A 13582-nucleotide genomic window follows, 5' to 3' on the forward strand; every position below is an offset into this window, starting at 1 on the left:
GCATAACCTTCAAAGTTTCTTCAAAGTTTGAGTAGCAATTTTAACATATTAAGTTTACTAAATCTATGGAAAGAAAATATGTTACACTTCTCTCTCCCATTCTATATATATTTTCTATTCTATATACATTTTGAGATTCAAAATACCATCAAATTTTAAAATTTTTACATTGTGTTTTTATATTTTCGCAATGGTCTTGCTTTTCTTGTTCTTGTTCTTTTCTCCAAAGCGATCTTCATCTACTATAGTAGGAGGGGGTTTATGAGTACATTATCATATTTTTATCTTCTCTCTCTATCATTCTTATCTTTATTTGGAGGTTTATCTTTCTCCCCTTTATCTTTCTTCCTCTTCTTATATTTCTCTTCTTTCAAGCTCCATTCTTTGTCTTTTTTTAGAGATCCTGCTTTATTGTATTCGTCTAGTTCCATTTGGAAGTTTTTTATTTGGAGATTCATTTCGATCTTCTTGGGGTTTTTTCTGGGAGAACTTGAGTATTGGTTAAAGTAACAAATTTCTCACCACTCTCCTAAGTATTTCCATTCAAAAGTATTTAGGCTTTTTCACTCCAAACAAAACAAAGTTTTGAAGGTTGTTGGGGTACTCAATGATTCAAAAAAAGTTCTAAAAATATGGTAAACTTTTTAAAGATATCAAATCATGCAAGCATACCATTAAATAAAATAGGAGACAAATCACCAAGCATTTACAATTTTTTTTTAAAATAGACAAAACTACAAGATAAAACTCAAAAAGAAGTTTTAAAGAAAAACTAAAAAAGGTAAAGAAAGGAAGTTAAACCAAAAGAGACATTATATAAGACATATAACTCAAAATAAAGCAAAGAAAAATTGTAAGAATACATGTAAAATGGGGTAAAACTAAGCAACTATTCCTTCCACAAGATCCATCTCTAAATACACTAATGAACATTAATCAAAACAAATAAATTATTAGAGACAAAACTTAAAAAATGTAAAGAATCAATTTGAGAATTCCAAGAAAATTAAATTATAAATTTATGTTCAAGATATTAGGAAAATTAAACTTTAAGACCTTTGTTTCCAATACTTTCAACTACTTCTGCGTAAATTTTGCTTTTGCTTTTAGGCTGGCCTTAGCATTTTCAGATTTTCATGTCCTTTAGTAACATTTGAATCTAAATATTTGTAAATCTCAAATCAATAACATTTTTATAAGTAACTTTCCAAAGAGATTTTAGCACTTTTATAATTTAGAAAACTAAAAGAACAAAATACATGCACTCAAAACAAGAAAATGTAGACTCAAAACTAGATTCCATACCATGACAACAATATGTTTCAACTAATATAAAATTGAAAGAGTACGAAAGCTTGATTAATGGATTAACATGAAAACAAAATCAATAACATGTATAAAACAACTAAACTATAAGAAATCATATCACATGTGAAAATGGGTTTGGAAGACAAAGGAAAATTCCATTTAAAAAAGTACTTATTGGATTGGCAAAGAGATAATTATGTGGGTTAGACAAGTGAAAGCAATTTCTAACAACCTCTTTTTTTATTAATTTGCCTTTGTTTATCTTTATTTTTAATTATTATTTTGAATCCTTGTTCTCTTATTAAAAACCTAAAATTCCTATTTTGCTCATATTTTTATTTATTGTTTAAAATGTTTCCTTTTTATTCTTTTATTACAAAAATCTTATAACTAATTTTTTTTATTAAATAATTATATATAGTAAGTTTATGAGGATTTGATACTTGGACTTCTAATCTGAAAGAAAATGGAAAACACAACAAGGGAGGGTTGAATTGTATTTTAAAAACCTTTTATACTTTTTTCGCAAATATCGTTTGTGTAGTTAGACAATAGGTTTAGAATTTGGTCAAACGAAACAATAAGAAATTTTACAAACTTAGTTTGAAAAACTTCACATTCTTAAGTTAGTTATAGGAAAACAACATGCTATGTACAAAAAGATGAATGAAAAAGTTTACGCACTATTTTTGTATTGGTTTGTCTGATAACACATACTACATTTAGTTCTTGATCAACCAGTCAAGTTTCACTAAGCAAACTATCACTACAAAGTGCAAACAAGTATTCTTGCAACAAGTCACTTCTGGCTGAACCTAAGTATTCTTTCAACAAGTCATTCCTGTCCCAACTCAAGTCTTCTTTCAACATGTCACTCCTAGCTCAACCTAAGTATTCTTTTCACAAGCCACTATTGGTTCAAGGCAACTAAATTTCTTCGTGATCAATAGATCACAAGGTTTACTCACTAGAGATACATTTACAAGGTTAAGCTTTCTCTCCTAGTTTACTAATGGTTGAACATAAACTATTTTCTGGTTGTTGAGTAACTTTAAACTCTCATTGTTGGTGTCTTTCTTCTTCTGCTATCATTTGGTGAGCTCTTACATTGAGAAGCATTAAATGCATAGCATGGAGCATTAAATTCTCTTTTCTTCTTTACGCAACCTCTCTAATAGTTGACATTACTTATCTTCCTCGGTAGTAGATCCTTTTACGCCAAAAAATGGTTAAAAGTGCACATCCTACAGGATAGACAACATTGAAACTAATCGTGTTAGAGAAGTTGGTGGTCATTTCAGCTTTAGCTCTTAGGAAAAACATAGAAGACATTCTTTGTTTCTTCATACTTAAGCATTAAAGTATTATTTATATGTGTCAATTTGAAGTCTTAGCATGTACTTATCGTCTGAATAATCTTCAATCAACTTATCAGATGAAGTAGAACTTCACTCTATCGTTTGTTAGACGAAGTATATGCATTTGTAGTCTTATTATTCTTCGAATGAAGCACATGCATTTGTGATCTAATCAACGTTTGTTAGATGCAACTACTTCAAGTATTTCAAGCTCCTAACTTGTTGTGTTTAAGCACATACTCAAAACAATTAGGGTGTTGTATTTTTTGCTTTAACAATAAGCATATAAACATTTATTGAAGTACGAGATTAACTTAGATTGTGTGAGTGTCGTCTGATGTTTTATGTGTGTTTCATTTGATCTTATATACACCTTATCGGACTTAAGAAAAACAACATACTATTGTACTATCTGTTAGACGAAACACTTGCGTCTTACATGATCTGTTGTTTGTACAAAGCTATCGTCTTATAGAAAAGTATAATTGTGTTTTACACTTAGTTATTTTTAGCATTTAATCAAAATCCTAAGGTGTTGAAATTTTTCCTTAACAACTGTTTTTTCATCTTTTTTAGGGCTTCTTATTTATTTTTCTCTCTCATTTTATTTTATTTTTTTATGTTTTTTCTTTCCTTTCTTGCTATCTTTTTTCCCTCATTCTATTTTGATCCTCACAAACCTTTTTGGGTGATAAAGGAATAAGAGTGACTTTGTGGTCTTGATGAACAAATGTGTATTTGTTGGTGTGACCATCATGTTGAGTTTTTTTTCAAACTATCACGGCCTTCCAAGTTACATGTGACTAGCCTCCATAGGAACTACATCACAAATGAACTTGTCTTCATACGTCCCAATAGAGAGTACAATCTCTACTTGCTTGTCAACCTTCAACTCTTCTTCCTTACTTAACCATTGCAGTTTATATGGTCTAGGAGGAGGTTTAGTCTCTAAGTTCATTTTTGTCACTAATCTGGTTCTAACCATATTTGTTCAACTCCCTTCATCTATGATCAATGAATACACATTTCCTCCAATACAACACCTAGAATGGAATATGTTCTCTCTTTGGCTACCCTCAATTCCCTTAGCCACTTCTAAAGATCCTCCTAAAAATGAATAAGTATCCATCTGACATCTCTACCTCCTTATTCTCACTCTTTTCTCTACTAGATGATTCAAAATTGGAAGATTCACTTATGATGTCACAATTCTCCTTAAATAGCACAATCAGTGGACATTATAAAGTTATGCCCTTTTCCCAAGAACTTGAAACATTTTATCTCATTACTTCTAGTTTTCTTTGGTTTATCAAGATACATGAAATAATTATTTTGACTGATGTCACCCCTTTAATTTTGTCACCCCTATGATATATGTATTTGTCTCTTCTTCTTTTTCTTTTTATTCTTCTTCTTCCATGCCTTTTATCTTCATCTTGATTAATTTCATTATTATTCATTTGATTCTCTAGTTGTTCAATTATTTCAAAAAGTTCTTTATTGTTTTCTCTCATTATTATTATCATTATTTTCATTTGTGTGTTCATAGCATCAATTAGTAACCTTTGAGCTCCATCAAGTTGAGGATTATCACCACCATTTTTTCTTCCCATACTTTAAATCAAATTGACCACTCTTCTCACATGTTTACATTCATGGTTCCACTCCTCGTTACAATCAAATTGGTTTTTTCTATAATGAAGCACTCTTGCCTTTTTGCACTTTTTCTCCACATAGGTTTCTTATAAGAATCAAACAAACTATAATCAATAATTCCTTTTAAAAGTAACACTGACAAAGTTTAAAACATAATTATAGAACCCAACACAAGAGAAGTAGTAAAGAACAATTTCACAACCAATAAACAAGTAAGACAAACTTGAATTCTTTGTGAAAATGAAATATATATATATATATATATATATATATATAATATACATACAACAACAAAGACACAATTGATAATGTAAAAAAACAAGACACAATTTGAACAAGAAGATTTAGTTATTTCAAGAACTTGATTATCACAAGCAACTAATCTTCTAAACCAATTTCCAACACTTTGTGTCTCTTGATCTTCCTTTTTCTTTTTTAAGAATAATTTTTATTTAGACTTGATTTAAATTTAAGCACCACAAGAATTAAAAAATCTTAATAAGATCAAATGTTTTATGGAAGAACCTAAAAGAAAAGTTCTCTCATATCAAGTTTGAAGTTAGAGGTTCAAATATTATTGAAGACATTTTGATATATTTTATACCCCTTTTATAAAGAAAACACTACAAGAAAAACATAAAATAAAAACCAACTTTAGAAACAAAAAATAATTAGTTGCTATACTAATAAATTTAGAGACCATTTTAAAAACTAAAAAAAAAAAAAATTCTTTCTAAATTAGTTTATATTATTGTTAAATGGTTTCTAAATTGGTATCTAATTAGCAATCAATGTTTTAACTACCAATTATTTAGTTTCTTAATTTATGAACAAATAGGCTATTTTAGCTCTTAATCTGGTAAAGGATCTAAAACCTGTATTTAGTTTTGGGTCTGGACTTCATGTTGTAAATGTAATTTAATATGATGTTGAACTCATTTTATCTTAATACATATAATAATACATCTTTTCTATATTATTATAATTTTAATATGGTGTTAACATAATACTTTTGAGTTAAATTACATTTATCTATTTGGAGTTAACATTTATACATTTTGTTTATGACAGAGGAGTTAAGCCTTTCATTTAGTTTCCAAATTTAAAGAATATGTTCTGAAGGATTTTTTAACTTTAAATAGCTGTCAAGCTAAAAGATTATATTCATCAACTAAATTTAAATTTAATTGAAATTTTTTCCCTATTACCGTATATTCATCAAATAAATTTAAATATATTTGAAAAATTTCCGTAACTTAAAGAAACTTATAAAAAAGAAATCAAAATGGTGAAATGACTTTTTCTTGAATGGATAACTCTTACATCTAACTTTTTTAAGAAAATAAAGTTTTAATAATTTTAATATTTTATTAACTTTTAAAATAATCATTCTAATCAAGACTGGGAATCAAATTATTTTTTTCGATACTGAAATCTATTTAAGAAACTAACAAGTCTCAGTATTTGTTTTCATACAAAGAAGTTAAAATTTAATCATATGAAAATTTTCTGTTGAAAATATTTACTTCAAATTTATAAAAAAAAATGAACCTATTATGATTTAATAGGAAAAGAATACTATAAAAAATAATTTAAACTTGATATATATCATTAAAAAAATTAACAAACAGAAACTAATTTTAAACAAAGAAAATAATTAATTAATTAAATTAGATACTATTTTACAGAATAATTTTTTTAAAAATCTAAAATACTTCTTATTATTAATAAAAAACTATAAACTAATTTTTAATTTATATTTAATTAGTTATTAAGATTTTAGCTATCAACTTTATAATATAAAGTAATTAATAATTAATTAGATATCAGTTTAAAACTATTATATAGATCTTTATTAACAATAAAAATTATTTTAAATACTAATAATTTTTTAATTTATAAAATAATATTTAATTTATTTAATATAATAATTAATTTTTTTATGAAATTATTTTAGTAGTGTATTAATAGAAATATTTGTGTACAGTTAACTAATTAAAATCTTCAAAATTTCCTTTTAAGTTAACTGTTAAATTTAAAAACTGCAATTATATAATAATCCTTAATTAGAAAAAAAAACATAAAATTCTACACCATCACACATATTCTAATTATACATATCATCATTATTCAAAAGATAAATAATGATTAGTTTGAGCATCTCACGTTACATGCAGCAAAGCCATTTTTTGGAAGAAAAGTTGAAAATGGAAATGAGGAATTTGTAACAGAAAGAAGGAAGAAGAAGGATGAGAAATCTCTGTCTTTGCAGGCCACAGGTATGTCTCAGAATTAAAGCACTAGAGTAGGAGTCAAGGATTTTATGGACCCATTACACCTTGCTTTGAGAAAAACACTGCAACTATAACACTTTTCTTTTAGCTCTTATCCATCATTAACAATGCCATCTTCAATTTCCACTTTTTTTTTTCTTCATTCTTTTAAAAACATTACTATTTTATTTTAATTTTTTATTTATTTAAATATAATATTTTATTATTAAAAAGAGTTGTAAAATAGAAATGAGAGAGAAATATAAGTGTCAACTAAATTTTATTCCAATTTTCCCATTTCAACCAATATTTCATCTATTTTAGTACCCTTAATATCTATGGCTTTATTTCTACACTAATTCTCTACTATCAATATATATAAAATTCTACCCTCATTAATTCAAATTTATCAAAAATCACAAAATTTCATGGATTTATTAATGATACTCTCAATTTATTTTGTAATTTTTTTAATAAACTTTGATCAATAAAAAATGAATTAGAATTAAGACAGCATGTTATTAACATTTCTAATCTTATAGAGTGGTAAATATATTTTTATTTACTGAACATAAAATATCATTAAAAAATAATTAAATAAAAATTAATTTTAGAGATAAAAACTATTACACTGATTAAATTAGACTAAAATCTTATTAATTAACTGGATAATAATTTAGAAAATAATTTATAAATTTTATTAATTAATAATAAAAATTACTTTATTTGTTAAAATTTAGCTATTTAACTAGATATAGAAATTAATTTATAACTTTTTTAATTAATAATATAAAATATTTAAAATATTAATAATTTTTTAGTTTATGAATATTTAATTAATATAATAATTAAAAAAATAATTTATATTTAATAATTGTATTGTAGTGTATTAATAATATGAAGGGTAAAGATGGGATTGTAGTTTCATCTAATCATATGAAGCAATAGCCTCGCTTCTTCTTTTTATCATTTAGAGCTTTTTATTTTATTTTGTAATATTAATCTCAAATGTTCTTAATCTTCAATGTCCTTCTTTCGCTCTTGTGTTCTTGTTTGGGATCTAAGGAACGATTCAAGTCGCTCTTCTACTTTCTCAGTCGATTATTTTGAATTTCACTTTTTCAAGCAAGCTCCTTATCCTCCTCGTCTCCCTTTATCTCTGGGTCTCCACAAAGTTCAGACTCGGATGGTATCTGCAGAAGACATTCCGACGTTCAAGTCAAATTTAATATTCGACACTCGGTATTCTAAGTACGGTATAATGATGTACCTAGTTCTTGGATTTTGTGCCTATTTATATGATTGTAATGAGCCTTTCTTATTGACCAGGTTAGAGAGCTAGGTTATGTTTAAAAATGTTTTACCTAGTTTTTTATTGCTGATTAGCCTCACTAATTTTGTTTAAACGTAATTGACTTGTGGTGTCGGTTGACATAATGACCGGATCCGAAACATGATCTCAATCATGCGGACCCTATCAATACCCTTTGTATTTGGTGTGAATTGAATAGAAAAATATATAATTTTAGGTTGTATTCACTTAAGATTTCTCGAAAGAATTTTTACATATGAAATTTTAAAAGATTTTGTAAGTAATAAGTGTTTCAAAATTATTTTAAAACACGTCTGTGATTAGGATTTTGTAATTTGAACTTTAAAGAATTTATAAAATATTAAAATTATAACTTATGGAAAGATTTTATAGATTTACAGTAACTCATGTACTTAAAAAGAATCATATGTATAGCCTTTTACTGTAAAATACTTTTTTATTTATTACCTGTGATGTAAATTTATGTGAATTAAATGCAAAATTGTCCATTATATACACACATTTTATACTTGATAATAGAATCGAATTGATAAAAAAAGTTGAAAATAAATCCAAATAACCGATAATTGAAAAAAAAAGTGAATTATTTAACAGTTAAGTGATCATTTGACATTTAACAGTTGATTAGATAATTGATATAATTTGTTTTTATGTTCTTTTTGATAACTTGATTAAATTTATCATATTGGCTGATGTATTTTTATGTTATTTAAATTAATATTAAAGTTTTACTTCATATTTGTTCGTATTATGTTACAAAAATATATTATTTCAGCTTTTAAGGATATTCAATCTTATAATTTTATTAGTTTATTATTTAATATATTTATCAATTTTTATAAATATTTTTATTTAAAAGATCAAAAGAATAAGTAATTTTTTAATAAAAAATTGAGTTAAAAATTAGAAACAAAAAAATCAATCTAAATCAAATCAAATTTGTATTTGGTTTAGGTTTTTTTTCTTTAAACATAATCAAACCGAACCGTATGTATTTTTTATATTAGATTTAGATGTATTTTTAACTAAAACATAATAATTGTTGGAAATAGTAAACAATTTTATTATTTATTAAACATTATTTTAAGTAGAAAAAATATTAAACTTGAAAAAATAAAGAAAATGTTTGTAGTAGAGCCTACATATTCCATAATTCAATGTCTCCATCAAAATTAAATTGAACTTTATGATAAGAAATTTGAAAATAACTAGTAAATGAGATAAATAACAAATAAATGACAAAGTTTATATTAAAAATATAAAACTAATACTAATTATTGCCCTCTTATACAACATTTCTTCACATAATCAATAATAACACTTTTTGCTTTATATTTTTTCGTTCTTGCATTTTGAATAATAAATTATCTTTGTTTACTCATGATTTCTAAACAATGAAAATATATCTATTGATGGAATGAGAAATTCACCATATGGTCAACGTGATTTTTTATAATCTTTTAATTTACAACTCTATAATTATATTCGCAATCCTTATTTTTTTAAAAGGATACAAAATAATTTTACGGATTTTTAATTTTATAATAATTTTTGAAACGTTTGTGGATACTCGTTGACACATGTGCATATTAAGAATTTTTCAGAGTAATTTTTAAATAGATATCCGTGTCACATAGATGATTAAGTTATTGAAGTTTTTTTTAAAACATAAACTCTAGTGTTTCTAGTTAACAAAACTTTTTTAAAAAGGTAAGTTTAAGTTTTTTTAGAATTCTTTTTAACACAAAGATTTGAAGTTTTTATTCAATAAAAATAATTCTTCAAAAGAGCCAAAATAACCCAAAACTTAGAATAGAAAACATGTATATTTTTATGCTATTCCTAATATTTATACTTTTACAAGCTTAATAAAAAGGAAAAAATTTCGAAATTATTCAAATGTTGATTCTCTTAAAAAATGTTTTGTCTTCTGCATTCATATTAGTTAATGATGTGGTGACTCGATGATCTTCTATGAGAATTATTGATATCAAGGTAAGAAGTGAAATTTCCAATGTATTTCCTATAACTCTCACTAAAAATATTATCACAAGTATCATGACCAGGTCATTCTTTAACAAAACCATCAATGTTGACTTTCACAACCAATGGTATCCTCTAGATAAAAGACGAGACCTAACTTCTTTTTGAAATCATGTTTAAATATCAAAGCTATAAATAACATGTTTTCTATAAAGACGAGACCTAACTTCTTTTAGATAAACAACATGTTAGCTATAAATATGGAAGTTCAAAGAGTGAGTAAAACACTTTTGAAAAACAAATTTTACAAAAAGCTTATCAAATATTAATATGGATGGTATTATGACTTCATAATCATTTTAACAACCATTTTTAAAAGTGATAACCAACAAAAAAAATTGTACTTATAATATACTATGACAATACATACTTTCAATCACTCATAACTACTCAAGTACACAAAGTTTATCCAAGTTATTCAGTTGAACTCTCCCTAAATTCAATCTCTTAAAGAAAAATATAAAAAGAGGCGATACAATAAAAATAAGTTGTTTGATTACAAGGTTCACTCACTTGAGTATATATAAAATAATGTGATCCTTGATTCTAAAGATACTATTGTGTGAAAGTTAAGAATTTATGATGAAGATCTCACTCTATTTAACTCATCTAAAAGACTAATTACTATTTCAGTACTTAAAACTTTTTTCACATTTATTTCATACACGTACGTGATAGTCTTTTTTATATGTGGTAATCTTTCTTTTACATGAAAGTTCTTCCTTACATAAATGTCCAAAAAGAACCAGTATAGATTGTGTGCTTCAGAACATCTTAAGTCAAAGCTTTTTCAAATATTCATGACTTTTTGCTATAAATCTTTGCTTTATAATATGAAGAGTTGGTGAAACTATACTCATTATCTCTTATATGCCTTTATATCGCTAATATCAAATTAAACTTTCACACATTGATCAAGGGTACTATGTGTCATAATCTTTATTGAAAGATATTTTTAGACAACCCGTAGAATTTAGATGATGTAACATTTCAATGACGTGTCTTGTATTGGACACATGGATTTATTTAATTGGGAATATGTCATATGTTGTTGACGCTTTTTTAGACTCCTATGTTTTTTTGCTTAACATTTAGCACTGCATGTGTTTACTATTATTTTATAAGTCTATTATTTGCTTGTGTCTAACACATTCGTTTTTTCTGATACTTTCTTCAAACATGGTTATATCAACTTATGTTCTTCAAACTTATATGTATTTTCATCTATTGATGAATTTTTTTAATGAGAGCAAAGCATCTTCTAACAATTTAAGCGTTTGTTCTTAAAGTAGTCATACGACGCTTTATACACTTGTTGTTGACTTATATATTCTTCTATGATAAATTTTTATTGCAAATTCGTCTTGAATCTTGTTAAGATCTTGTGTTTTATTTTTGAAAATTGATCATCTTTTCTTTCTATCTAGTGCTATTTGACATTAGGTATACACACTAGACACACACAAATTGCCTTGTTTGTTATAATTAAAACTTGGGTATTAATGGCAAGACTAAATATTGAGAGTTTAGGGGAAGCTGAATAAAATATAATTTTAATATTAATTTAATTTGTATCATTTGGCTGATGCTAATGACACTAATTAAAAAAAACAAAAAATTTGTGTACAATGTTTTATCTTCATCAAAATAAAATATAAAAAATTGAAAAAAAATTGTATTGGATGAAGAAGATGAGTGCGGATGAAGGAGATAAGGAGAAGAATGTGGATGAAGGAGATGTGTGTGGATGAAGACAATGAACATTGATGCAGGAGATGAGTGTGGATGAACAAGATAATTGTGAGTTGAAGAAATGAGTTTGGATGAAGGATATGTGCGTAGATGAAGGAAATGAAGAGAATAATGTGGATGAAGAAGATGAATGTGGATGAATGAGATGAGTGTGAAGAGATTTATACAGAAAGTGAGAGAGATTTTTTTTTAATTAAAGAGTAGTCATCTTTATATATATACATTTAAATAAAAAGAATGATTTGTTATTGCAAAGACACAGATTCATAATATATAAATTAACTTCAACAATAACTTAAATAAATATTAAAAATATATTTTATTAATCTCAATAAATATAGATAATTTTATTAATTTATCAAAAAATTAAAATATAAATAACGTCCATCTAATTATTAACATATTTTTTTCAGTTAAAAATAATAATAAAATATTATAGCATCTATTATGATGATGCTTAAAAATGTTTATTAATAATTAATAAAATTAAATAAGATAATCATACTATCATATAGGTCAAATTGATATTAACTTATTAAATAAAAATATATTTAATATTATTATAATTGGTTAAGTCAATTTCAATATATTTTTCTAGAAATATTTTTTCACATGCATCTACTTAACGGATGTATAGATTTTTTACAACATAATATTAAAATTTATAATGATTTTATATAAAATACATTACTAAAAAATTATAAATATTTTGTTTAACATTAGAATTAATTTAGCTTACTCTAGTAATATCCATTCACACTAAATTTTGAAAATTATATTTGCTTTTTCATGTAGTGGAAGTGTTACATTAAAATATTATATTGTTTCGTTTAAATATCTTTTTATTTAAATTCGATTTAATCATCAATATTTACCTCTCTTTCAAATAAAAATAGCTCCTATTTTTTATATTTTGTATCACTGCTTTTTCTTATCAAAATTCTATGAGATTCGGACACTTCTCTTAAATGACGTTACACGTATATGTGTCAACATTCGTAAGACATTTATCGGTGAAGTGTTCAATTCAAAAAATATTTGTTGGATTTCTGAAAATTCTAACACGGTTCTAACACAATTTTAAAAAGAATAAATAAAATAATTTTCTAAAAAATCAAATTTATTGTATAAATTTTTATTATGATTATAAAAATAAAGAACAAATTCTTTTGAACCAGTCATGAAAAACATCTTCCTGTTTCAAAAAAAAAAAAAAACTGAAACATACATATAAATATTTATTGTCAATTTATATAATTCATAATTATGTAATATATAGATTTGTGTCTTTACGTATCTTCGTGTCCGAATACGTATATCATGTCTATATTCTATATTCGTATAGTGTCCGTATGTCTATGTTACACCAAAACCCCTTATAAACCATACTTATAATTGAACACTCAAATAATAAAAAAGTTGCAATACTTTTATTTGGGAATATTTATCATTCACTTAAGCTTTAATATTGATTAATTACGTAAGATTTAACGGCTAAATTCGTACTCATCATTTTCAAATCCCGCAAAAATCTTCTCATTTATTACGTTGAATGATTAGGCTAAATAAATTGTTTGACTATGAAACCATGGTTGCCTCAATCTTAATCTCCACATAATTGACAGTCTAATCAAAACCTGTTCTCACGAGACGACGAACAATTCAATGGAGTTTTCCTATCTAGAGTTTTCGGTAAAAAGTGGTACTTTTGGTAAAGAGAAAAAAAAAATAATAAAAGAAAGTGAGAATTCAAATTACCCTAATAAAGAAAAGAAAAGCAATGAAGAAAAGAATTCAATTTACTTTTATTATTTTCTAATTAAAAGAATTACAAAACAAATTATATATAATCAACTATT

The sequence above is a fragment of the Phaseolus vulgaris genome, chromosome 3, assembly GCF_000499845.2.
Source record: "Phaseolus vulgaris cultivar G19833 chromosome 3, P. vulgaris v2.0, whole genome shotgun sequence".
NCBI lineage: Eukaryota > Viridiplantae > Streptophyta > Magnoliopsida > Fabales > Fabaceae > Phaseolus > Phaseolus vulgaris.